Source organism: Sorex araneus, chromosome X (genome assembly GCF_027595985.1).
Source record: "Sorex araneus isolate mSorAra2 chromosome X, mSorAra2.pri, whole genome shotgun sequence".
NCBI classification, from domain to species: domain Eukaryota; kingdom Metazoa; phylum Chordata; class Mammalia; order Eulipotyphla; family Soricidae; genus Sorex; species Sorex araneus.
The window spans coordinates 303,870,233-303,896,803 of NC_073313.1; the positions used below are offsets into that span (position 1 = coordinate 303,870,233).

A 26,571-nucleotide genomic window follows, 5' to 3' on the forward strand; every position below is an offset into this window, starting at 1 on the left:
GAGGTAGCCCGCGCTGGCATGGGGCACAGTGTCCCCCAGGGCGTCTATGATGGAAGGAGCGGGCAGACCACATTGTTCTTCTTTAAGGTTTGGATCCATGATGTGTAGTTAGGGAAAGCAAGGAAGGAGATGTTGAAATTACGGCTGATGAGCTAACAGCTGATTGGCTCTTGGAATTCCTTCTTTGTTAGTCTTAGAAATGAGCACTTTTTAATTTTGCTTTGTTTGATTTGGGGGCCACACCCACTGATGCTCAGAGCTTATGCCTAGTTCTGTGCTCAGGAATTACTTCTGGTGGTGCTTGGGGGAACCTTTGGAGATATGGGGGATCCAACTCAGGTGGGCTGTGTGCAGGCAAGCAAGCGCGCTCACCATAGTACTCTGTCTCTGGCTCAGCACTTCTTATTTTTGATTACCTTTTGATTATTTGCTGGGGATTGAGCCAGCGATGGTCCCTGTCCTAGCTCTACCTCCCCAAAGTTTTTTAGTTTTTTGTTTGTTTGTTTGTTTTTTGTTTTTGTTTTTGGGTCACACCCAGCGATGCACAGGGGTTACTCCTGGCTCTTCATTCGGGAATTACCCCTGGCGTTGCTCAGGGGACCATATGGGATGCTGCGATTAGAACCCAGGTCGGCCGCGTGCAAGGCAAACACCCTACCCGCTGTGCTATCGCTCCAGCCCCAAGTTTTTTAGTTTTATTTGATTTCTTGTTGGGCTATAGGAAACACCCACCAGTGCTCTGGAGCCTGGGGTCACTCCAAGCAGTATTGGGGGCCAGGGACATGTAGTACCAGGACTGAAGCCAAAACTTGGGGGCTGGAGCTATAGCACAATGGGTAGGGTGTTTGTCTTGCATGGGACCAACCCAGGTTCGATTCCCAGCATCCCATATGATTCCCTGAGCACCACCAGGAGTAATTCCTGAGTGCAGAGCCAGGAGTAAACCCTGTTCATCGCCGGGTGTGACCCAAAAGGGGTTGTGGGGGGAACTTCATACCTGTGATGCCTATGCTCTATTATTGAGTTAAATCCAGGCCCAGGATTTGTTTGTTCCTTTGTTTTTAGGTGAGGGGCAGGGAGGTAAGAGGGTTCCCATTCCCAGTGGTATTCAGGCTCAGCAGTGCTTGGGGCCCACCAGGACTATGGGGTGGGGTTGAGGGTTTTGTAGTGTTTGGATCAGACTTGAGGCCTCACATGGTAGCAGTGTGCTTTAGCACTTAAACTTACCAGAAATTTTGTTTTTAATGTCACTTATTATACCAATTACCCAAATAAAGGCTTTTAACTGCTGGTCTAATTTTTCCCAGAATGTTCTTCCGGTGGGTAAATTTTATACTTCTTTTTTCCTTTTTAAATACCAGTGTCCTCATACTGAGGTATGATTTGTTTTCTTGCATTTTTCACATACTATTTTAATGTACGCTGACTCCAATTGACATACTTAGCCATTCTCCTATTTTTAGAAAATTGTATTCACTGATATTTTAGTCTCATAAACTTCAGCACAGCACAGGCTTTTCTGTATCCAGCTTTAATAAAAATAAAATTCAGGAGTGTTGCCCTAGAGTTGATTCCCAGACACAGGCTCATTGAAAGAAAGGCAGGAACATTTTCATGCTCTTAATCATATCCCCACAATTTCTTGCTAAGTTGGTTTATACCTGGAGTTGCTGAGGTATACCCATTTCTTTCACACCCCTGCATGGCAATCTCTTTTCTTTGGGGGAGAATCAGTAGGATTACATATCCACATATATATACATATCCATATATGTGGATATATATTAAGCTTGCATATATATGGATATATGTATATATCCATATCACTGTATCACTGTCATCCCGTTACTCATCGATTTGCTCGATCGGGTGCCAGTTATGTCTCCATTCGTCCCTGTCGCGTTCAGGGTCAGGGGAATGAGGTCCATTATTGTTACTATTTTTAATGGTAATATATCCATATCATATATATCCAACATGGATATATATGATATATATTGTATATATTGCATATATGGATATATATGAAGCATGTGTATATGTGTGTGTATATGTGTGTGTCCATATGTATATGTACATAAGTCATCACTGTTTTTCCTCTGTCCCATGTGGCATCCCAGAGCTTGATTTGGTTGCAAAAGAAGCTAAGTGGATGGGCGGATATTGCCTTTTAATTTGCTGGTCATTTGTCATGAAAGAACAAATGTCTGAAGCATTCCAAAAACTCGTCTAAACTTGGATAGATCCCTGACTTTTGAAATCTTGGTTCCCTCAGGATTAATGCTCTATTTAAGGGAGAAGAACATGTAATGTTTCCAGAAACAGGGGGTCTGTGGAAAATCCTTTGGACGATGTGCAGGAATCTTCTTGTTGGACAAGCTCAGCGAAGTTGACTTGTGGACTAGCTCTTTCCGCAGCTCTGATGGCCAGGCCCTCTCCCGGGGAACCCAGCCCACTCGCATGCCCTGCACTGTAGAGAGGAGGTCCCACCTATGCCACCTAGACGTGGTCCCACCTGCGACTAGGAGGTGCCGTCCCACCTGACATGCGCAGTTTTTGCGCTCACGTGTGTCCTCTCCACAGTCTGCTGCTCCCTCCCTGCCGTTTCTTCTCCGAGTCAGAGCTGGGCTGTTCCATGCCCAAATTGTTCTTGGAGCCCCGAGAATCACTTTGCATGTGAGACTAATTAATCCTTCCTGAGATCACAGGGCTTTTAGGTCCAGCAATTTGCTGTCTGGCCTCTTGCGTGGACGCCTGCCGGGAGGAGGCCAGCCCGGAGCAAATCAAATTCATCCCCTCGGTTTCCCAAAAAAAGACACGCTCCTTGTGTTTGTCTTTTCTTGGCGCTGGATTGCACCAGACATCGTCATGGGCCCTCTGCAGAGGATCTGAGAGGAGGGCGCAATTTCTGGGCCCAGGAAAGAAACAGCCATGAATCAGGTGCCCTATCTGGGCACTGGGATGGGTGGCATTGATTCCTCCCATCACTGTCTTGTGTACCACAGCTGTCATCTCAATTCTATTTCCCCTCACCACCAGCTCACACTCTTAGTGGTGGGTGGAATGTCTGTGAGTATGGGAATTTACCTCTGTTAACGTTTGTCTCGATCTTTTCATCCCATTTTTTAGAGTGTGGGGGTATTATGTGGGCAGACCTTGCACCAGGGTATGTTCACATCCCACCCTGGTCTTGTCAGAGATCTTACCTTGTGCCTCAGTTTTCTCATCTGTGAAATGGGGTTCTAAGCTCCTGCCTTAGATGGTGGTTGTGCGGGTTGAGTTAATGTAAAAAAAAACTTAGAACCCTGAACATTGGCATTTGAAGTCAGCAGAAATGTTGGCTGTCATTCGGCATTTTTCAATACCTTGGTTGCATTTCCTTTGAGGCTGGGCAGGGAATCAGCAGCCAGGCAACCTGTTCTTGGCAGTTCCAAGTAGGAGAGTGAAGCTTCCGTGCAGTTAAGTCAACTCACAGTCCTCAGAGCACTTCCTGATACTCATTCTGAGCGCATCGCCTGGAGCACTAGTACAGTGGGTTAGGCATTTTCCTCGCTAGAGGCCGACTCAGCACCCCATACTGTCTGTTGAGTCCTGCCAGGAGTGATCCCTGAGTGCAGAGCCAGGAGTAAGCCCTGAGCATTGCTAGGTCTGACCCCCAAACAAAGCAAAATTACCCCCCCAAAAAAAAATCCTATCTTCTCTTCTGAGCTTCTGCCCTGAGACTCATCATTCACCACGTACTGTTTCTCTCCGGGTGTTTTGCCATTCAGATGTCGAGGCCAGAGCAGTGGCGTGAGGACGTGAGTGCCCTAGGAAAGCTGACGCTGCAGGAATCTGAGTAGTCAGATGTCTCAGCCCACACACTCTCTGGGGGTGGGTGGGCCCTGTGGAGGGCAACCTCCCGCCTGCTCAGCTGCTTTGGCCACTGTGCCACAGCCGTGTTCCGAGCACTCTCTCACCCTTCTTCCCACTCTCTGGTCTCCTAAGGAGGATCTTTTCCACTATTATTTTTTTTTCTAGAGCCACTAGGGCCAGAGAGATAATATTAGGGTTAAGTCTCTTACCCTGCCTATGGCTAATCCTGCTCCCATCCCCCATACCACCAGGTATGGAGCGCCCCCGCCCCCCGCCATCATAAGTGGGAGGAAGACACCAGAAATAGAAATATTGGTGTTCAGAACACAATCATGATTGTCTTTGAGAGTCTTGTCATTTCTGCACACTGTTTTTGTTTTTTGACTTATTTTCATATCTGCCATACCTGGTGAGAGAGCGTATGAGAGGGATGGGAAGGAATGACTGCCTTGAGTTTATCAGGTGTAATTTAGGAGAACACGGTGAATTCTTGATTTTATCCTAACCTGAGAGTCACTGCACTATTCCCTTGTTTGTTCTCCAAAGCAGGGTCACCTTGTTGCTCACAACTCCTTTTCTCCTGAGAAATTTTTTCCATGTCCCCAGGTATATAAACGAGGCATACAAATCAAGTAGTTGCTGATCACGAACCATGGTTTATTTTAAAACAGATTTTCACACACCCCCTCATTTGGTTATGTGACCCCACACCGGGTGATAACCCACCACTTAAGAAGAGCAGCTTTAGAGGACTGAATTCAGGGGGCAGAGTGGGTACAGCGGGTAAGGCACTTGCCTTGCTTGCAGTTGACCTGGGTTTCTAGTGCCACATGATTCCTGAGTGCAGAGTCAGGAGTGGAGTAAGCTCTGAGCACGGCTGGGTGTGATCTAGACACAAACAGGCAAACAGAGGACTGAATTAGGAGATTTAAAAACAAACAAAGCCATGAAGCTAACTCTTTCTGGAGATGAGTTTTGTGGGTGCTTTCAAATTTTACCACCAAGGCTGGGAATGTGATTCAGTGCTGGTGTGCTAGCCTTGAGTGTGGACAACCGGGAGAGTGGGGGAATTAAATAGACCAATTTGTAGTACTGTGGTCATGATTTAGCCCAGCTGCCCCGGCCTCTCCCTGTCATCAGTTTCAAAACCTGCCACCAGCGATCTGATCTGCAGTTTGCCTCTCAAAAATGATAAAATGATTTCACTGGGGCCAGAGTGATTGTACAGCGGGTAGAGCATTTTGTCTTTCACACAGCCAACCCAGGTTCGATTCCCCAGCATCCTATCTGGTCCCCTAAGCACCGCCTAGAGTAATTCCTGAGTTCAGAGCCAGGAGTAACCCCTGAGCATTGCTGGGTGTGGTCCCCAAACAAAACAAAACAAAAAGTGATTTCATTGATTGTATAGTCTCTGAGTCCTGCTTACTTCACCGAGTGAAATGTCCACATGTTGCTGCGTGAGCCTGTAGCTTCCTCTCCATTGCCGAGTACCATTCCATTGGCTGGAGAAACCAGTGCATCCTTGTCCTCCATCTTCTGAAGGCCTAGTGGATTGCATCTGGTTTTTGGCATTTATACATAAAGCATTCATTTGGAGTTTGTATGTGAGGAAATCATCTTTAGTAAGGACCGAAACTCATTAGTAAAATCACCTTTACTAATCACTTATGTAAAACCATCTTTTTACTTTTAATAATTTTATTTTAATCTTTTTGTTTTTGTTCCACATTTGCAGTGCTCAAGGGTTACTCTAGCGCTGCGCTTAGGAATTGCTTCTGGTGGTGCTTGGGGCATATGGGATGCCGTGCGTGCAAAAGGCAAATGCCCTACCCCCTGTAGTATCACTCAGGCCCCTAATGATTTTGTTATATATAGTTTTTTTTTCTTTTTGGTCACACCCGACGATGCACAGGGGTCACTCCTGGCTCATGCACTCTGAAATTACTCCTTGTGGTGCTCAGGGGACCATATGGGATGCTGGGACTCGAACCTGGTCAGCCACGTGCAAGGCAAATGCCCTACCCGCTGTGTATTGCTCCAGCCCCATGAGATTTTTTATTAAGGGTGAGACAGTTGGAGCAATAGCTAGAGATGTTTTGATCATAAAAATGATAAATATAATGATTTTATTTTTATCTGAATTATTCTTCTCTTTTTTTGGTGGAAGGGATGGGGACCACATCCACTGTTGTTGATTAAGCCAGAGTTGATCCTGTGATGCATAAGTCCCTTCACTGTTGCAGTCTCTCCACACTCTCGCCGCTTTCCTGTTGTATTTTGTTTGTTTTTTGGTGGTGGTCGTGGTTGGTTGGTTGGTTGGTTGGTTGGTTGGTTGGTTGGTTGGTTGATTTGGGGGCTACACCTAGCAATATTCAATGGCTGCTTTGGGATTTGTGCTTGGGAGTCACTTCCATAGTATCTTGGGGGATTATGTGGTATCAGGGATCAAACCCAGGCTTCTAGCATGCAAAGCATGCACACAGCACACCGAGCTGTTTCTCTGGCCCATTGGTTGTTTCACTCTGGTTTAAAGATTGTGGGAATTTGCAGATCCTCTGCGAATTATAGGTACAGGAGGAATGTACCTTTGGATGAAATGTCCATTAAGAGAGAGACAGAGGGAGGGAGGGAGGAAAAGAGAGAAGTGGGGGGGTGGACTGGGAATTATAACATTTTCCAAATAAACACCAGCGAATTTCCACTTTTAAAAAGCTTTGGTGTTGAGCCACTTCACTATGAAATAAATTCCACCCTTTGGACTTTTTCATAGTGAAGTGGATTGCCTGCTTGAGTTTTCATTCTGTTTGGGGCAGATAGTTTTCTAAACCACAAAGCCCCCGGATATTAGCCCACTGATAAAGACACCCGTGGTCCAGGAATTCTCAGGACCAGGGTCCTTTCTCTCAGACCTGAGAAGGGAGGTGAAATGATCAGGGACCATTTGTGTGGCCAGTGACATTGCCCTAAAGCCAGGGAAAGCAGTCGGAATGGAATAAAGTTTGGGGATTTCACTTGTTCCTGAAGGGCATTCCCAAGTCCTGCTCTGGGCTAATTCCCCAACTGCCATTTAATCAGCTCCATTAAACCCTGCCCTGTCTAGTGCTCTGAGCTCCAGACGCTGCTCTCCTGGGCCCTCAGTAATAGCTCAATTGTGTGTAAGTGGCTGTGAAGAGGCTCTGTGTGCTGGATGAATAGGCCCCATCTCCATGGAAACCAGCACTGGCTGAGGGGCTGACCTTTGACCCACTTGTTGCCACCATACTGTTAACCACTGGTGCCTCTTGGGTGGAGAAAGAAAGCAAGGAAATGGCTGTCAAAGCTGTGTTCGTTTTCTCTTAGTCTAGCCTGGACGCCCACTAACTGGAAATAACGCTGCAATATTCGTTTATAGCGCCGGGATAGTATCAGTGTCAGTGTGTCTATGCTGCCGGTTCTTCCCGCCCCGGCCCCGCGTCTCCGTCCCTTATGCAGAGCCATGTGTGCAGGATTAGTTTATCATCCCTCTCTGGAGATGCCCAGGAGTTTTTTCCCCAGCGCCAGCCCCTGCCCTGGGAGTTGCTCTGCTGTGACCTTGGGCTCGTTGCCTTGTCTCCGTTGTGTCTGCCTCCCTGAATCCCAGTGGAACTCGGCAAACACAAGCCGCCCAGTCGGATCAGTGGGAGGCTCTCTGCTAACCCAGGCATTCGGATCTCAGTGGCCAGAAAGAATTAATGACGCATCTCTTTGGCGATGATAAAATGAGAATATGGTCCTATGAGACGCCCTGGAGAGCTCATGTCAGCCAAGAAGGGCTGAGCAACACCCAAGTAGTCTCAGCTCACAACCCCATGTGACTCAGTCCCTATGGTGTTCTCTGCACACAAGCAAGGCTGTGAACTTAGCTCTGACTCAGGCCATCGTGGCCGTCCTGGACCCCCGGAAGGCATCACAGGGCCCAGCACCCCATTTCCGAGTGGGCCTGCAGAAGGACTCTGGTTCTGGGCTGTGCGGGCACAGGCATGCCGGTGTGCTCCTTCAGGCCAGCGGGGACAAGCCAGGCGAGAAGCAGCTTCTTCCTGGGCAGGTCAGAAGTGAGGTTGGCTCATCCTTGTTTTTTTTTCTACCGGGGCCATACCCAGGGTCAGGCCCACAGAGCAGATTCAGAACCTTGGCGTACCAGAAGTGAGAATTGTTTATAAAGGAAGGTCCTGCATTTCTGAAGTGAGAAGCCACTCTTGTTTGCTGGAAGGCTGGGTGCTGTATTGCCCGGGGGGTGGGGGGTCTGCTCATATGTGTACTTTTCCCTCATTTGCCATGTTTGATGGGTGGGTGCAGGATGCTTGGAACATAAGTGATCACAGGACACTCGTTCTGGGGCTGGAGTGATAGCACAACGGATAGGACGTTTGCCTTGCACACAGCTGACCAGGTTCGATTCCCAGCATCCCGTATGGTCCCCTGAGCACCACCCAGAGTAATTCCTGAGTGCCAGAGCCAGGAGTAACCCCTGTGCATCGCTGGGTGTGACCCAAAATGCAAAATAAAAAAAAAAATACACTCATTCTGAATTCCTCTAATCAAGTTAGACCCCGCAGTAATACCTCCTACTCCAGAAACAGAAGCTTCAAAGTTTTTTCAGAGGGTTCAGAGGAGAGAAGGGGCCTTAGCGGTCATTTGCAGTGACGGAGATGTTCCCAGTGGGCCTGAGGGCATCAGCTTCACTCTCATATTTTTAGTGCCTGGTCTCTGACTTGAGTCCTTGTGTTCATATGTTGGTTTTGTATGATGCAAGTTGGTGTGCAGTAGTCCTTTGCGTCATAAGGTGATGAATCCTACTTTATAGACACAACTGATTTGATCTTCCCATCTGGCCTGGAGCGTGGTCCAAGAAGCGGCCATTTGCGGTGACTCTTGGGATTGGAGAAGCCCCAGATGCTTTTAGGTTTTAGGTTCAAAGATCCTTGTTAGACTTTGGCTTAGACTTTGGTTAGGTTCAGGCTTGGGTTCGAGGCCACACCCAGCAGTGTGTGTGTGTGTGTGTGTGTGTGTGTGTGTGTGTGTGTGTGTGTGTGTCTGTGTGAGAGGGGCGGGGGTGCTCCTCCCGCTTCTGTGTCCGCAGTCCCTCCTGGCGGTACGCAGGGAGCATGCCGTGCTGGGAGTGAACCCAGACCTCTAGCTGCGAGCCTGCACTCGGTGCTCTCTCTGGCCCCAAACAGCACAGTTTATTTCAAGTCATCTTGCGTTTGCTTGGTTTTATTTTGAACATAGCCCTTGGCCGCGTTGTGGATTCTAGGATAACTCCAATCAAGGATGTTGTCATTGTCCTGGTTGGACCCCCACTCTCCAGAGGTCTGCCTTGGGGGCTGTGTTTGAGCGCCTGCTTCAGGGAGTGTGACAAGCAGCTTCTGTCTCCGTCTGTGCTGGCATCCACGAGACCATTTTGCTGTGAGCTGTGCAGCATGCAAGGGCCATTATTAGCCTTCCGGCTATTTACAGGAGACTGGGCTGGCGTAACGTTCCCATCACCCCAAGTTGTTGGGAGCCGGAAATATACATATATTAACCCGGGGCGTGCAGAGAGGACCCAGAGTCCCTTCACTCGGCAGCTGTGCAAACAGTCCGGGGGGGGGGGGGCGTCAGACTCAAGCGAGGATAAAGGGAGGGAGAAGCTGATGGCTGTGTGCTGGGACTGCCCCGTCAAGGGGCCTTAATGGGGCCCTCAGCAGGGGAGGGGAGGGAGTGGCAAGAGCACGAGGCACGAGGGAGGGGTGCTCCGGCTCCCAGGCTCCTTACACTTGGAAAGTCGAGGTGATACTGAGTTGGGAAAAGCACTCACAGTTTTGACCATCTTGACGGGAAACTGAGAGGAGAGCGCTACCAGACGGGGGTGCAGGGGGGCTAAGGGGAGGGATGTGGGGTCTGGGGGAGCGTGGCATTGCCCCTCCGTGTTCCCAAAGGAGGAATCCTCTGGGGTCCCAGCTCTTGGACCTGGCTGGCTGGGTGGCTGGTGTGCGCCATGAGGCCCTGCACCTGCTGGCTGTGACACGGGCAGCGACACGAGGAACCAGTCGTGAGCATTAGGCTGACTGGGGCGCATCTCCCAGTACTAGGGGTATGACAGGACAGGCACAGTGGCGGGACCAAGGAGAGGGTCAGCATCGATCCTCAACTCGCCCTGGCCGAGCGGGAACCTTCTGCTTCCTCTGAGACCGTGATGGTCAGCGGAGGCGGGAGGAGGGGTGTACTCGGAGCTGGGCCCTTGTTCTGTGGACATAGTCTCTGTTCCAGCATCCAAGGCGGGCACCCAAATCACACCAGCCTGGGTGTAAGTGTCGCCTTCAGGGACATCGCAGTGGGGTGGCGGGGTGGAACTCAGGCCTTGAACCACCGGATGAAAAGATGAGTTCTGTGGATGAACCCAGCAGAGCTGCGCTAGTGTGTGAGGCTCTGCTGTATGTTTCATTTGCAAGTTTGCCAGTGTTGTTTTGTTTTTGGACCACACCCGTGGTGCTTGAGGGACCCATGTAGTGCTGGGGAGCGCAAAGCCGACACTTGGATAGCCATCACCTCCACCTGGGGATCTGCTGGGGCCTGGGGCCCTCAGGAGAGCTTGTTGAGGAGGAGACAGAAAGCTGAGGTGGGGGCTGGAGTGATAGTACAGCGGGGAGGGCTGTACTTACAAGGCTGCACTTGCATGCCACCGCCCCTGGTATCCCAGCCATCCCATCTGGTTCCCCGAGCACCGCCAGTGCCTTGCTAGGAGTAACCCCTGAGTATTGCCAGGTGTGACTCAAAAAGAAAAAATAAATAAAAGAAGGGAAGTTGAGGTGGGAATGACTGTTATGTAGCACCAGTCACGAGTGCCAGTGAGCCATGCAGTGGCTGGGGTGGGTGGGTAGGTGGGGGCCGGCGGGGGGGAGAGGCTGGCGCTTAGAGGTTATAAGTGCCAAGCAATTGGGTTTTCTAAGCAGGCTTAAGCGGGTGGAACGTTGGTTTATTGGTTTGGTTTGGGGGCCATTCCAGGCAGTGCTCAGGGCTTCCTCCTTACTCTCTGCTCAAGGATCACTCCTGAGGGTGCAGGGCCGGGGGTCAGACCCAGGTGAGTTGCATGCAAGTCAAGTGCCTTTTCCACTGTGCTATGCCTCCGAACCCCCGGCTGATGGAACTTTTAAAATAACTCAGTGCGGGGTAGAAACATGATGGAAGGAAGGGTAGAGTTAGGTCCTTAGGAGCTTGTGTCTCGGTACAGGCACCCTGCCTGCTGTGTGGGGTTCGGCCCCGCCTACGGCTGACAGAAACCCCTCTGCCCTGCCTTCCTGACTCGGCCATTATCTGTAGTTGAGACTTTTCAACCAAAGGCAGCAGCAGGGACTTGGCCCAGGTCCGGCCCCAGCCTGGTGGGCGTCTAATGAAAATACAGTGTGAGCCATAGGACCATGTAAAATGTTCTCTGGCCACAAAAGAATTACAGGGAAACAAGAAAGTGAATTTGGGTAAAAAGTCACTGCCACTGTCACTGTCATCCCGTTGCTCATCGATTTGTTCGAGCGGGCACCAGTAACATTGTAACCAGTAACATTGTGAGACTTATTGTTACTATTTTTGGCATATCCAATAGCCATGGGTAGCTTGCCAGGCTCTGCCTTGCTGGCTCAATACTCTCCGTAGCTTGCCGGGCTCTCCGAGAGGGGTGGAGGAATCAAACTTGAGTCGGCCGCTTGAAAGGCGAACGCCCAACTGCTGTGCTATCGCTCCAGCCTGGGTAAAAAGTATATATATATATATATTTTTTTTTTAAACTTATCTATTTCATACAGTGGCATCGTCTCAATGTAGAGTGGGAAGAGTAAATGACAGCTTAGGCGCTGTTTCTGGGGTGCCTTTCACATATCCGGCCTGTGCCTGAATGACAGGGGACTAGGGCAGAGCGGGAACCTCCCTTCCCGCCTCACAATGGACGTGTCCTGTCTGCCCTCCCCGAGGCTGAGGAGAGGAAGCCCGTGGCGGCCACAGACCTGTCGGATGTCAGAAAACCCTCCCTCGTGTCTCTTAGAAAGGATGGAAACCGGAGGAGGCGTGAAGAGAATTTCCCGCCTGCTTTTCTGCCTGCAGACCACACTCCACACAGACGGGAGAGGCATGGCCAGACCACCAGTTCCCCCCACTGCATGTCCTTGGGGACCCGCTCAGTGTCCTGGCACCATTCTAGGCCTCACTAAAGGGGAAAAACACCGTCTGGTCAGGAGAGGAAAAGAGCAACGTTTCCTCAGGTCCTGGTGGCGGTAGAAAGTGTGGATGTCTTTTTGTTAAGATCTATTTTGATGGAAATAGTCAATCTGGGGCTTTTGTTTGTGTTTTTAAGGAAATGGAGAAAGGAAGGAAACTGGAGGGTTTCAGTCCGTGATGCTCACTCTGGGTTCTGCAACATCAGGAAATCAGAAAGTACAAGTTCTCAGAGCAGTGACATTTTGCTCCATCGGGAAGGGCGCGCCCAAGGTCACCCTTTCACAGGGCTGGTCTTCCGTTTGAACATTTTTACCCAGCTGGTTTTTGGACACTCAGCACTTTTCAGTCTCTTGTTCAGTGTGGGAACAGAAATCGGAACAAGAGGGTTTTGGAGTCAGCCTCTGAGTGCCCCTGTCTCGGTACCATTCATGCCAAGCACTGGACGTCTGTTAACTGACTTACGGATCCCGCCTGGTGGAGAAAACACCACTTCTTAGGACTTGTTGGCCAAGAAAACTGGATGCTTTTTTTTTTTTTAATTTAATCACCATGAGATACACAGTTGAAAAGTTGTTCATAATTGAGTTTCAGTCATACAATGTTTTAACACCCATATCTTCAACCAGTTTACATTTCCTACCACGTATGTCCCCAGTTTCCCTCCTGCCACCCTGAAGCCATGCCTCTGTGGCAGATACCCCCCCTCTTTCTCTTTCTCTCTCGCTCTCTCATGCTCTGTCTCTCACTCTTGTTCTCTTGCTCTCTCTCATTCTCTTGCTCTCTCTCTCTCTTCCTTTTAGGCACTGTGGTTTGTGCCTAAACCACAGTGCCTAAAAGGAACAGCACCCAGTTCTTATCCAGAAGAAGCATTTTTAAACATTCCTCATTTGTGTGAAATAATTCTGGCCCCAGGTATATTTTTATTTTGATTATTTCCCTCCTAAACTATAAAAAGGAAATTAAGCCCAGTTATTTATTTTTAGCAGATGTCAGAACTACAGTACTGTCCAAACACTAACCTTTGGGGACAACGAAATCTAGGAGTAGCTTCTTTTTCTTGCTCTGAAAATATTTCTTCTGGTTTTTGTTTTGTCTTCCTTTAAATTTTTAAAAATTTATTTATTTTTATGGCTCGGGAAGTCTTTTAATTACTCAGACTCTATAAACATCTAACTATAAAGAACTGATGATCTGTCTTTGGATCTCTTCAAACCAAGCCAAGCCTTTGTGTGCCAGGCAGGGAGAAAGGTGAGGGTTGGTGTCACCCCGAAGGCCCGTTCCTGTCTCTAACATGAACACACAACTTACAGGGATTTCTCTTCCATGGGATGGCTCAAATAACAGAAAGAATGATCCTACATTGCTTTGAGGTTTTGTGGTGTAACTTTCTCATTGGACTGGAGTGATAGCACAGCGGGTAGGGCATTTGCCTTGCATGCGGCCGACCCAGGCTCGATTCCTCCATCCCTCTCGGAGAGCCTGGCAAGGTACCGAGAGTATCCCGCCTGCACAGCAGAGCCTGGCAAGCTCCCCGTGGTGTATTCAATATGCCAAAAACACTAACAACACGTCTCACAATGGAGACATTACTGGTGCCCGCTCGAGCAAATTGATGAACAATGGGATGACAGTGCTACAGTGCTACAACTTTCTCATCCAAAACTTACCAGGGTCATTACATCACCTCCAAGCCAGGCGGCATTTCTCGTTTGCACCAGGGGAGCCATCCTAGAGGCTCATCTCAGGCCTGAACCCCCAGCCCCAGCTGTGGGTGGAGTAGACCTTTCCTTCAGCTCCGGCTTCTTCAAGGCCTGCTCCCTGGGAGCCTCCTGTTTGCACCAGCCGGTCTGCTCAGGAATGTCCTGGCACATGGGGTGTGCGGCTTCCTTCCGTTGCTTCTCCCCGTAAATCTCTAGTTCCCTGTTTCCTTCCCCAAACCTCCCTGGCATCCCCTCCACCCCACCCGTCCTCTCTACCTTCCTATTTAGAGGGCTATTCTGCCTTGGTTCCTGGTATGCTGCTACATTGTTTTCTTTTCCAGCTCTTGAATGAAAGGGCATGTTTTTCTTCCCTTTCCCCGTTCAGATTACAGACCTTGTTGGTGAAATCTACAAGCCTCAGAGACCCCCCAGCTCCCCGAGTGTCAGTGAATAGCAGTTATTGGATGATAAGGAACATGACTTGGCTTCCAGCGCTCCCACTCTGCTCTCCGCAAGCAGAGTGGGTGTGCCCAACTTCAGCTCCGTTATTCCACTCTCGCTTCCTTTGAAAGTTTATTAGCAATCCCTTGACGTGCTTCTTCAAAAGAAGGAGTTCTTTGCCATGTTGTGGGCACCGCTTGGCTTCGTAAATGTAAATGCTCCACGCCCCCTGCCCTCTGGTGGTCCGCTGATCATCAAAGGGGATACTGAGGTTCTAGCCAGCAGCCACCCACCGGCAAGGGCAGAAGATTTTGCTTTTGTAGCTCATTGCAAGGAATGGATCGTTTCCCCATAATTCCTATGGGGTTCCCTCACTCTGGGTTTTCTTTTTTTTTTTTTTTTTTTTTTTTAATTCTAAAGGACCATTTTATAATACCTGGCTTGTGAAAAGGCTTTGTGGGACCTCCCTGCCTCTGTCTAGGCTTGGGATGCTGCTTGGGATATTGCCTGCTCACTCCATTCACAGGGGTCTGGTTTGCTTTTTTTCTTTTCCCGGTTTGCTGTTTGAGTCACACCCATTGGTGCCTAGGGCTTACTCCTGGCTCAGTGCTGCCACGTGTGGTGCTGGGGAGGGGATGAACCCAGGTATACTGCCTGGAAGTAAAGAAGTGCCATCTCTCTGGGCCTAAGATCTAGTTTTCTGAAACTGAAAGAAGTAACTCATTTCTGCAAAGCTGCCTCAGCTGTCTGGTGCTCTGGTCTGTGCTGGAAGCTTCGCTAGAAAGCGAGGGAGTCTGGGGAGGTGGCTGAAAGGTGCTGTGGCAACAGGCGTGCTCCGTGGCCCCACGCACCAGTGTAGGGCTCTAGGAGGGCGAGATTCTCGTGTGTGTTTGTGTGTGGGGGGTCACTATTGGGGTCACTTACTGAGCCACCCACTCCACGTGCCCTGTACTCTAAGACCAGTCTCACTGTGGGGAAGGCGGCTGAAGGGAGGGTTGGAGAGACAGGCTGCAGAGAAGGGGCTTGCCTGCTCACAGGAGCCAGGAGCGATGCTTGAGTAAAGCACCAACGGTCACCTTTGAGCACAGCCTGGTGTGGGCCCGAAGCCCCTCAAAATTGTTTTAATTTTTAAAAAAATTAGGAAACCAGAGCTGGAACAATAGCACAGCAGGTAGGGCGTTTGCCTTGCACGCAGCTGACCCGGGTTTGATTCCCAGCATCCCATATGGTCCCCTGAGCACGGCCAGGTGTAATTTCTGAGTGCAGAGCCAGGAGTGACCCCTGAGCATCGCTGGGTGTGACCCAAAAAGAAAAAAAAATAGGAAACCTAGAAAACAACAGAAGATGGCTGAAAAGAAATGAACAGCACACCAGAGACCTATGGGATGCACTGTAGCATTGTAGCTCTGTCATCCCACTGTTCGTCGAATTGCTCGAGTGGGCACACCAGTAACGTCTTCATTGTGAGACTTGTTACTGTTTCTGGCATATCGAATGTGCGGGCGAGATACTCTCGGTAGCTTACCGGGTTCTCTGAGAGGGGTGGAGGAATCAAACTCGGGTCAGCTTCCTGCAAGGAAAATGCCCTACCCACTGTGCTATCATATATATATATATACACACATATATATGTGTATATGTGTGTATATATATATATATATATATAAAAAATCATTAGCGTCCCTGAGGAACAGCAAGGTGAATTCAATGAAGAAACACTAGTTAAAGCAATCATAGGTAAGAATTTCCCAGAGTTGAGGAGTGTAGGTACCCAGAGCCAAGAGTCCCAAAAGTACCCAGTAGAAATAGACCTGAATAGAAAAATTCCAAGACACATTGAAGTTATAGAATGACAAAAGCCAAAGAAAGAGACAGAATATTGAAAGCAGCAAGATCAAAAAGGAACTTACATACCAAGGAAAGTTTATAAAATCTATCATAGCAGATGTATCAGATGAGACTTTTCAGGCCAAAAGAGAGTGGTGGGATATACTAAAAAATAAAACAATGAAATGAACACCTCACCAGGAATACTCTAGACAGCTCAGTTATCATTCAGCCTTAAAGGAGCAATACAAAGCTTTGTGAACAGGCAACAGAAAATAGTTCTGCAAAAAGCATTATAGGGGTTTCTTTTCTTCCTTTTTTTTTTTTTACAGTTACAAACTTATAAACTTTCATGTTTGCATTTCATCTACTTCCCTGCACCAGTGCCCATTCTCCTCCACCAATGTTCCCAGTATCCCTCCCACCACCCCCACCCCATCCCCCACCACTCACCCTGCCTCTGAGGCAGGGCATTCCCTTTTGTTCTCTCTCCTGTTGGGTGTTGTAGCTTGCAATAGAGGTATTGAGCAGCCATCATGTTTGGTCTATAGTCTACCTTCAGCACACAGCTTTCAACCCTAGTGGGTCCTCCCAACATTCTCTACTAGGTGTTTCCTTCTCTATTTCTGCTGACTTTTCCCCTAAAGGGGTTTCTTTAAAACCGGGACAAACTGCTCAGTACTTTGTCCCTGAGTTATGGCATTCACTCATGGTGCTTCCGGTTGACCTCTACTAGACTAAGAAAGGTCTGTTTATTCCTAGATTGCTAAGGGTTTTATACTTTTTTAAATAATGAATGAATCTTTATGTTGAATGTTCTTCCTGTGTCTTCAGGTGATTTTTTTTACATTTATGGAGGTTTTTTAATTAATTTTTTAATTTATTAAAGCACATGCTAATTCATTATCTAAAATATGATATATTTTGTACCACAAGCCAATAATTTCCTTTCTAAGATAATGCACAGTTTTGTAGGCATATTTAGATTTTCCCTTATTGTTTAAAATTTTATTTGTTTGGCGGTCACACTTGTTAATGCTCAGGGCTTGCTCCTGGCTCTGCATTCAGGGATCACTCCTGGTGGGCTCAGGGGGCTATATGGGATGCCAGGGAGTCAAACTTGAGTCTACAGTGTGCAAATCAAATGCCTTGCCCATTCTATTATCTCTCTGGGCCTCTTAGTTTTTTTAATTCTCCTTTTCTCATTCTTACTAAATTGTTTATTTGTAGGATTTATCTATTTTATGTGTATTTTAATACATGTATATATATCCAGAGACTATATAAAACAAAGCTCCCAGAAGCATGTGGCCGCTTTGCGGCCGCACAACCTCTTATAGTCTAGCCCACTGTTGTGCCTAAAGCAGCACACATGTGTTTGATTTTAACATACTTGTTTGTATTCTCTGATATACATTCTCTGTCTCTCTCGGAGAATCTGGCAAGCTACCGAGAGTATCCCGCCCACACGGAAGAGCCTGGCAAAGCTCCCCAGGGCATATTCGATATGCTCAATACAGTAACAATAACAGGTCTCATTCCCTTGACCCTGAAAGAGCCTCCAATCATTGGGAAAGACGAATAAAGAGAGGCTGCTAAAATCTCAGGCTGGGACGAATGGAGACGTTACTGATGCCCTCTTAAAAGCAAACCAATGAACAATGGGATGACAGTGATACATGATACAGTGTACCTGTGGAAAAATACATATAAAATATTTGGGGGGGAAATTGTTTATCAACTTCTGATTGATTTACAATTCTGTAAATTGTCATTGATTTATAATTTTATTCATCTATGTATGTAGTTGTTACTACCTCCATAATCAAGATTTCTCCCACATGTAGGATATAAAGAAATACAGTAAGGAAACAACAAATAGCCAAACACATGAGACCTGGAGAGTCTGTCTGTGGAACTGAGCTTACTGGCGGGGAGGGCCTCTGACGGACACTGGTGGCGGGGAGAGTGCTCTCCGTGACAGGGATGGTGCTGGCGTGATGCAGGCATGAAAAGCAGAGGTAATGGGATTGTCTGGGCCAGAGAGACAGTACAGCAGGGAGGGAGTTTGCCTAGCAGGTCCCATCCCTTATGGTCCCCCAAGCACTGGCAGGGGTAATTTCTGAGTGCAGAGCCAAGAGTAACCCCTGAGCGGCCCCCCAAAGCCAAATAATAATAATAACAACAACAACAACTAATGGGATTGTCAATCCCAGTATCTCAATCAAAAGGGCACAGAGGGTAAAGAAAATAGTTTTGTTTTTTTTGTTGTTGTTGTTGTTTTAATGAAGACTGAAGATAGGTTGTAGCCCAGGCCCAGGAGGGAACAGAATGATGGGCAGAGGGAAGGGCAGGTCCAGAGGGTAGGACTGCTCCTGGCCTGTGGGGGAAGCCAGGGAACCCAAGTGGCCATGCAGAGACCCCGTGGAGAAGCACGGTAGATCTGTGGGGGCCAGGCTGGGAATGTGCTGGAAGGAATGTGCCCCATGGACATCATTGCCTGAGCACAGTGGCCCCTTGCAGGCAGGGCAGCACTGGCTGTGGTTGGCCGTGACTGGTCACTCGTTCATCCCAGAGGAAGGTCTCTGCTGATCAGCACTTTGTCACTCCTTCTGACTCGTGGCTTAGGCCAGCGCCATCCACACCGCTGGCTCAATTGAGTGGAATTATTTATTGCTGCCCCTGGACGGATGCTGGCTTGGTTCTGGGCCCTGCATGTAAGACAGCCATCCACAGAGCTTAAGTCACGCATCAGAAGGGAACTGATGATGGACGTCTCAACACAAGTGAGAGGGGTGGAGTTTCAGCTTCTAATTACTTCTCAGTTGTTCAGGCTTAGAGGAACCTTTAGCTGCCCGCAAAGGAAAACTCAATTAGATCAAAATGGCTGTAATTGCTTAATGAAGTCTCAATGTGTTAAAATTGAAGGGTGAGCATGTTTGGGGGGCTCGGGAGGGAGAAGTGTCATCAGTCTCATAAGTGTCTCAGTATGCTGAAGAAGGATGCTCAGGCCCCAGGCACCCAGTCCCGCCCACGGTGTCCCAGGTCCTGTCAGACACACTTAGGCTATTTATTGCTGATTGACAGAGCTAAGAACTCACACCCATGATCTTATTTGATCCTCAAAATAGTTTAAGAATTAAGTGAAGCTGCTCTAATCACTTCTGTTTAATAGACAGTCTGAGGAGGCTTAGACAGGTGATGAATTGGCCCCTGGCAGGGCCGGGCCTGCCATCCGGGTCTCCTGACTTCCACATGTGGCTGAGAAGGAACCGGAACCGGAAGTTGGCCCCCTGACACATGCATCCACAGATATTGCCACCGGCCTTTATTAGTACCATATGGGCCGTGACTCCAGAGCTCAGTCCACTGGACCCCAGCCATCCGCGTCTCCAGACGTTTTTCTCCTCAGCTCATGAAAACACACCCTCAACTCAGAATCTGAAAGCCTAACCCTGCCTGGGAAAGGTCTGGGGCCCCCTCTGCCCAGTGTCCGGTGGTCACTAACACCTTCCTTCTCTCCTGGGCTGTACCCTATGGCCCTTGCCACAATGGACACATCCATCACTGCAGTGCCAATGCTGACAGCTTTTGGTGTTTGCTGCCATTGGAGTGGGGAGCTTAGAGCTGTTGCCTTCAGAATTGAAATGATTCATTGATCGTACTATTTCCATGTTCTATTGGTTTGTCGCACCCTACGGGAAGCCCTTTCTGCCTTTGTGTAAATATGAGAGCAAGTGCATGAACTGTGAACAGCCTGGACAGACGGAGAAAGAAAAAGCACTTAGCCCTTGTTTCCCTAAATGTGCAAATTCCACACTATCTGTTGTTACATTATATTATAGTATTTCCCATAGATCATAGCAGAGCGATAGCACAGCGGGTAGGGCATTTGCCTTGCACGCAGCCGATCTGGGTTTGATTCCTCTGTCCCTATTGGAGAGCCTGGCAAACTACCCGTGGCACATTCGATATGCCAAAAACAGTAACAAGTCTCACAATGGAGACATTACTGGTGCCCACTCAAGCAAATCAATGAACAACGGGATCACAGTGCTACAGTATATATTTTATTACTGTAGTGTAGGACCACTAGTAATAGAGCTTCTTCCTCCTACACAGTCATTCCTGCATATTTTATTTCAGATGACTTATCTTCTTAATGGCTAAGATGCTTTTCACATTTAACTTTAAACACTGAAAACAAGAATAGGAAGCCAGAAAGCTACAGTTAAGCTAGGATCTAGCCTTTAAATTCCAGTGCCTTATTAGAAAAATCTCTCTTCCCATTAGATAATTTTTTTCTGTGCCAAGGTAAGTATTTTGAGAGGCTTTGCATTAAATCTGTTCAGATGTTTGTACTCAACTTGCAAAAACTTAAACAAATGGGCTTTTTCGATTTGGACTGTTTCAAGATTCACAGTCAAATAAAAAGAAGCCCTTCCTACTTCTCAAGCAGCTAAATTTAAGTTTTAGCAAAATCCTAGGAGGTTGACGATCAGCTTTATGTTTAGAGCACGCCCGTGGCAGTGAGGTGGTTCCGTGCCCAGCAGCTCTGAGAATTAAGCATTAAGTTGGAGCTGGATTCGGTTTCTTTGTGAACATACAAATCTCCATCTTCCTGGCTCCCGCTGCCCGCCTGTGCCAGTCTCCAAATGTGTTGTTATTAAAATCACTCTAACACTGTCTTCCATCAATTTGCTCGAGCGGGCACCAGTAATGTCTCTGCTGTGAGACTTGTTACTGTTTTTGGCATATCGAATATGACACAGGTAGCTTGCCAGGCTCTGCCGTGTGGACGAGGTTCTCTCGGTAGCTTGCCAGGCTCTGCGAGAGGGATGGAGGAATTGACCTGGGTCAGCCGCATGCAAGGCAAATGCCCTACCCGCTGTGCTATCACTCCAGTCCGAAATAGCTCATTTTGGAGAGCATTAGACTGAAAATCACTGTACTTTTTTTATTTTTTTGCCTGTTTGGAGTCACACCTGAAAGTGCTGAGGGGTTTCTCCTGGCTCTGCACTCAGGAATTACTCCTGGCAGTGCTGGAGGGACCATATGGGATGCCGGAGGTTGAACCTGGGCCGGCCCCATGCAAGGCAAATCGCTCCAGCCCCATGATGGCTTCCCCAGACGGAATGACCTGATCGTCACCGTGCAGGTTATTCAGGCATACTGGGGAGTGGGAAGCTGTGAGCAATGTGGGCCAGTGCGCATCGTTGGTTGAGGGTATGTGTGTGTGTGCAAAGGTGCCAGCGGCACTTAGGTTCGGTTTGGTCCAACTCCAAGAAATATTGTTCTTGGGTTGGTTCAACAATAGAGGCCATGGGCAGCTCCTCCCAAGCGACCTCTTGTTAAACTAGAAGCTACAGACTTACCTGGCAGGGGAGAGACGATGATCACGAGGGTGCTTTTCCCGGGGCCAGGCTTATCCGTTGCACTCTGGGTGTGCTGACCCCTACAATTTCCTCAAATATGGGAAAACTGGACTGTGTCATTTGTGGTACTGGGAGATGGGAGAAGCATTCGTGTTTTCCCCTAAAAATTAAATACATAAAATAGAAGTTAGATCCTGTTTCCAAATCATGTTCCTTAAAGCTTACTGATACTTGGGGGGCCGGAGCGATAGCACAGCGGGTAGGGCATTTGCCTTGCACGTGGCCGACCTGGGTTCGATCCCCGGCATCCCATATGGTCCCCCAAGCACTGCCAGGAGTAATTCCTGAGTCAGAGCCAGGAGTAACCCCTGAGCATCGCTGGGTGTGACCCAAAAAGCAAAAAAAAAAAAAAAAAGCTTACTGATACTTGGTTTTTGATCAACAAAATCCCAGCAGCCTGCACACTGTTCCCCAGCACCGTCTCCCAAAGGGCCATGGTGGGGGTGGGGGGTTGTGGGTGGCACGGGCTCAGAAGAGATGGTAGCCTGGTTTTCTGACTGGAGACTCCCAGCCTGCCTGCGCTGGAGTTTGCTAGAGGAAATTGCTGAAAATTGCCGAAATGCAGAACAGGCTGCAGGAGGCTGGGGCAGGGCCTGAGCCTGCAAGACTCAAGCCAAGCCCTGTGGCCCCATTTCTAGACAGAATCAAGATCCCAGAGTCAGCATCCATCAGGCCTCAGCTTCCCAGGCTCTCCCATCCAGCTTTTTTTTTTTTTGCTTTTTGGGTCACACCCGGCGATGCACAGGGGTTACCCCTGGCTCTGCACTCAGGAATCACCCCTGGCGGCGCTCAGGGGACCATATGGGATGCTGTGAATTGAACCCGGGTCGGCCTCGTGCAAGGCAAACACCCTACCCGCTGTGCTATTGCTCCAGCCCCCTCTTGTTTTTGTTCTGTTTGGGGGCTACACAGCGTCAGGTTGGGTGCTCCTAACCCAATGCACAGGAACCACGTGGTTCCAGGGAGCGAATCTGGCCTCTGACACACAAAGCACACGTGATCCTTTTAGCGATCTCCCCACTGTCTCACATGGACTTCACATCCCAGAGGTGAAACGGTGGCCATCGGACAACATTCGTTGAGCTAGTTTGGATAGTTGTATTCCCTTTGGGAGTTGGGGGAGAAGCGCATTTCAGCCGACCCCCAATCCCCACCCCACAAAACCAAACCGTTGCAGTTGTTAGTATCGTGCTTGTGTTTTTCCAAAAATGTACATGATTGTGACTGCTCCACCCACATTGGCCTGTTTGTTCCAGAGGCCGCTGAGCCAGAAGACAGCGATGGGTCCAGAACAAACCACCCAGGGTGGCGGTCTGTTCAGACCTGGCCTGGGGATTGACATTTCCTTTCACTGTCTCGAGTGAGAGCGATCCTGGGCCCCTTCCAGCAACCCACGTCTCCGCCCAGACTCTGCAATCCTGTGGGCGCTCCATAAATACTTGTTGACTGACTTGACTCTCCCTGGGCAAAAAAAAAAAAAAAAAAGAGGAGGGGGGAGAAAAAAATTAATCAGCAGAGGAAGTAGGGAAAAGGGGAGTGACTTGGTTTTCGGAGAGGCTAGAGCTCATGTGTGACTGTTTGCAGGATGTGGCTATTTCTGACCTATGGACCTATGTGAAGACTTTCCCAGAATTTTCCGCTGCAAACTTAGCAGGAGAACCAGCTGCTGCCCCCACCCCAACCTATGTCCTGGGATGGTTTGGACTGGGGGGGGGGGGCGTCACGTGCCTGCTTCTTTGAGCAGTTACCCTCCAAGGGTGAGCAGAGACCCTTGGGGTTTGCTGTAGTGACCCCCAAGAGCATGGTGTGGGAGTGGGGCTCCCCAAGTGCTAGGCACGTGATACTCTCGAGTGTCTTTCTTCTCCCGAAATCAGAGGCTTGCTTCCATCACCCTGTCGCCCACACAAGGAAGGGCTTTCCCTGGCCTGGCAACATGTGTCAGGAGAGAGAGGGACTCGGTACAGGCCGTCTGTCTGTAAGTCACTCCAGTTCTCTGTCTAGCCCGGACTGTCCCACTCAGTTGACTCTCCCAGGGGGCTCTGGAATATTCTCGGAGCTTATGTCTGCAACACCCTCCTGGCCCAGTGCCTCCTGGGAGGGTTTGTTAGTTGGGGCAGGGGGCAGGGGAGGCTTCCTTGAGGTTCTGCACAGGGCTGTGCTGTGGGGTGAGGCGGAATCCTGAGTCCACCCCTGTGAAGGGGCATCGGTGGCCCTCCGTGCTGGGAGGACGGAGGGCACTGTTGGTCCCCGTCAGCTGCTACTGGCCTTGTGCCTGTCGCATCTTTTTCCATATCATGGACTTCCTTGACTTGCCTTGGCTCCAGTGCATAATGTAGACTTGTAAAGAATTGAGGGCCTGGGACCACGTGGTGCATGAGCACTACCAGGAGTGGCCCAAGAGCAAACAAATAATAATAAAATAATAATGTTACTGATAGAGGAGGGGTGGTGGGAACAAGGAACATGCTAAGAGTCATGAGACAGCCCGCTCAAGACCTTGGCTTCTAACTGCCACATGCTGTGGTTCCTTACTCCCACCTCGACAAGTGGACAGGTAGTTGGGAAGTGGCACCCTTTCTGCAGCCCTGGCGTAGGGGGCGTCTCTGGCCTCCCCACACGGTTACTTACTGATTTGGCCTTGTTCCTGCCAGCCTCGTTCTGATGTGGGGACGGTATCTCGATAAGCTTAGGGGGCACGTGTGTCGTGATGTCCCCCGGATCACACTCTGGAGCAGCGGGCTGCCGGAAGCCCAACACTTGAGTTGTGTGCTCACACTGGCCACAGCTGCTGAAGACCACAAGCAAATTGGGGCCAGAAACCAGATTCTCGGGACGAGATGCAGTGTCTGAGCAAGAAGGTGGTCGTTCTGTTCTCGGAAGCAGTTGAGCCCCCTACTCAGCTTTAGGGCCACATGCCAGACCGACCTAATGCTATTCAGAGGTGGGAATTCAACACCACACAGCTGAGCAAGGGATGGGGTAATTGGATCGAGGGACTTGGTATGGTTGGTTGGTTTATCTTGGAATTGGGGTCTAACTTAACATCTTTGGAGCACAGCTGGAGCGATAGCACAGCGGGTAGGGCGTTTGCCTTGCACTCGCCGACCTGGGTTCGATTCCCAGCATCCCATATGGTCCCCTGAGCACCACCAGGGGTAATTCCTGAGTGCAGAGCCAGGAGGAACCCCTGTGCATCGCCGAGTGTGACCCAAAAAGAAAAAAAAAAAGCACCTGTGGAGTGGAAGGGAAATTTCTCGTGCTCTTTGAATGTGTTTTGGAATAAAGACTCAAGACTGCGGGGCCTTCCTCTGTCCAGTGATCCGTATCAGACGATTTTGTTTCCCAGACTGACAACCAACCCGCCATCATCACACGCAAAGGCCCGTGGAAAAGCAAAAACCTTTGCTGATGCACTGGACTGACATAGTCAAGGCGTGGATGCTGGTTTCAGCAAACAGGGTTTTAGGTTTTTCCCCCAGTATCTGTGCTCAGTGTGGGCGCCTGTGGACCACCTGCTAGTCAGGCCAGGGCTCAAACAAGCCTGAGGGTTGGTGCTGCTTCTCTGCAGCCGGTGGAAACCAGTGAAAGTGAGAGTTAAGGGGACAGGACCAGACAACAGTTTGGGGGGCAGGAGCAATATAGCACAGCAGGTAGGGCGTTTGCCTTGCACATGGCCGACCCGGGTTCAATTCCCAGCATCCCATATGATCCTCCCCCCACACACACACACACCCCAGGATTAATTCCTGAGCCAGGAGTAACGCCTGTGCAACACTGGGTGCGCCCCTCTCAAAAAAAAAAAAAAAAAACCCAGAAAACAGTTTTCCTGTTTTGTTTCTGTTTATTTTGGGCCACAGCTGGCTGTTTCGGGCTTACTCCTGGCTCTGTGCTCAGGAATCACTTCCTGATGGAGCTTGGAGGACCAAATGGATTGCTGGGGATCGAACTCAGGTCAGTCGTGTGCAAGGCAAGTGCCCTACCCATTGTACTATCACTCCCAACACTCCCACCCACCCCCCCGCCCCCCGAGTCAGTTTTGTGCTACCCACCACACTTCATCTCTCACCCCCTCGTCTGGGACATGCTTCGCTCCTGTTTCCACTCCGTCACTGGCCTCTGCTTCGATAAAAGTCATGCTAAATAAAGCTGTGTTTTTTGTGCCCCGTAAGTTAGCTGCTGGCTCCGTTTGGTTCAGATTGCAGCTGAGAGAAGCTCTAGAAGCTTCCTTCTGAGGACGCCGTGCATGTTGTAAGGAAGTAGGTGTAGCGTAAAGGACTGAAGGAAGTGAGTCCCCCTGCATGGGCCATGCTTCTTGTTTTCCAGCTCTGAACTGAGAAAGCCTTGATCTTTCTCGAATTCCTTCTGATTTTATTTGTTTTGTTTTGATTTTTGTTTTCGGGCCACACCCGGCTGCCCTCAGAGCTTACTCCTGGCACTCAGGGCTACTCCTGGTGGGCTTACGGACCAAATGGGTCCAGACCAATGTCAGATGCTCCCACCACTCGGCAGGAGCAATGGGACAGCAGGCTGGGCACTCGCCTTACACGCCACTTCCTGCATTCCGTCCCCAGCATTCCAGATGGTCCCCCCTGCATTGCCGGGTGTGTCCCAAAACAAAACCAAAAAAGTAGGCACCCACCCTCTGTCATATCTGTCTGGCCCCTCCCAGCTTCTTTCTGCTGAAGCCGCAGCCATCATTCTGTATGGGCAGCGTAGGGCAGTCGCAGACGTAGAAATACGGGGCCAGAGGGTGAGTAAGGCGCTTGCCTCGCACACATCCAACCCAGGGTCAGCCCCAGCACCCCACATGGTTCTCCGAGCCCTGCTCGGAGTCCGTCCCGAGTGCCATCAGGTGTGGCCCAAACACTCCCACCCTCACTCCCCTCAAAAAGAAAGAAATTTGCTTCACACACACACATGCACACACGCACACATGCATGCACACACGCAGACAACACAAAACAAGCATAGACCATCGGCCCCCTCCTTCCTCTTCCACCCCGACCTCGGCCCCAGTGGGAACGAGGGCAGAGCGCGGGGAGAAGCCGTGTGTGCCACGGAGCTGTGCTCCTGACAGCCTGTTCCCAGAGAGAAGTTCCAGAACTGTC

General features: G+C 49.4%; 1 protein-coding gene and 1 non-coding gene across 2 annotated transcripts in view; both read left to right on the forward strand.

Annotated features, from left to right (window-relative positions):
- TCF7L1 (transcription factor 7 like 1) overlaps window positions 1–26,571 on the forward strand; it is a 168,528-nt gene that overhangs the window by 98,899 nt on the left and 43,058 nt on the right. The window lies entirely within an intron of this gene.
- LOC129400631 (U1 spliceosomal RNA) lies at window positions 21,396–21,566 on the forward strand. Its single transcript, XR_008627828.1, has one exon. It is a non-coding gene; the product is annotated as a U1 spliceosomal RNA (small nuclear RNA).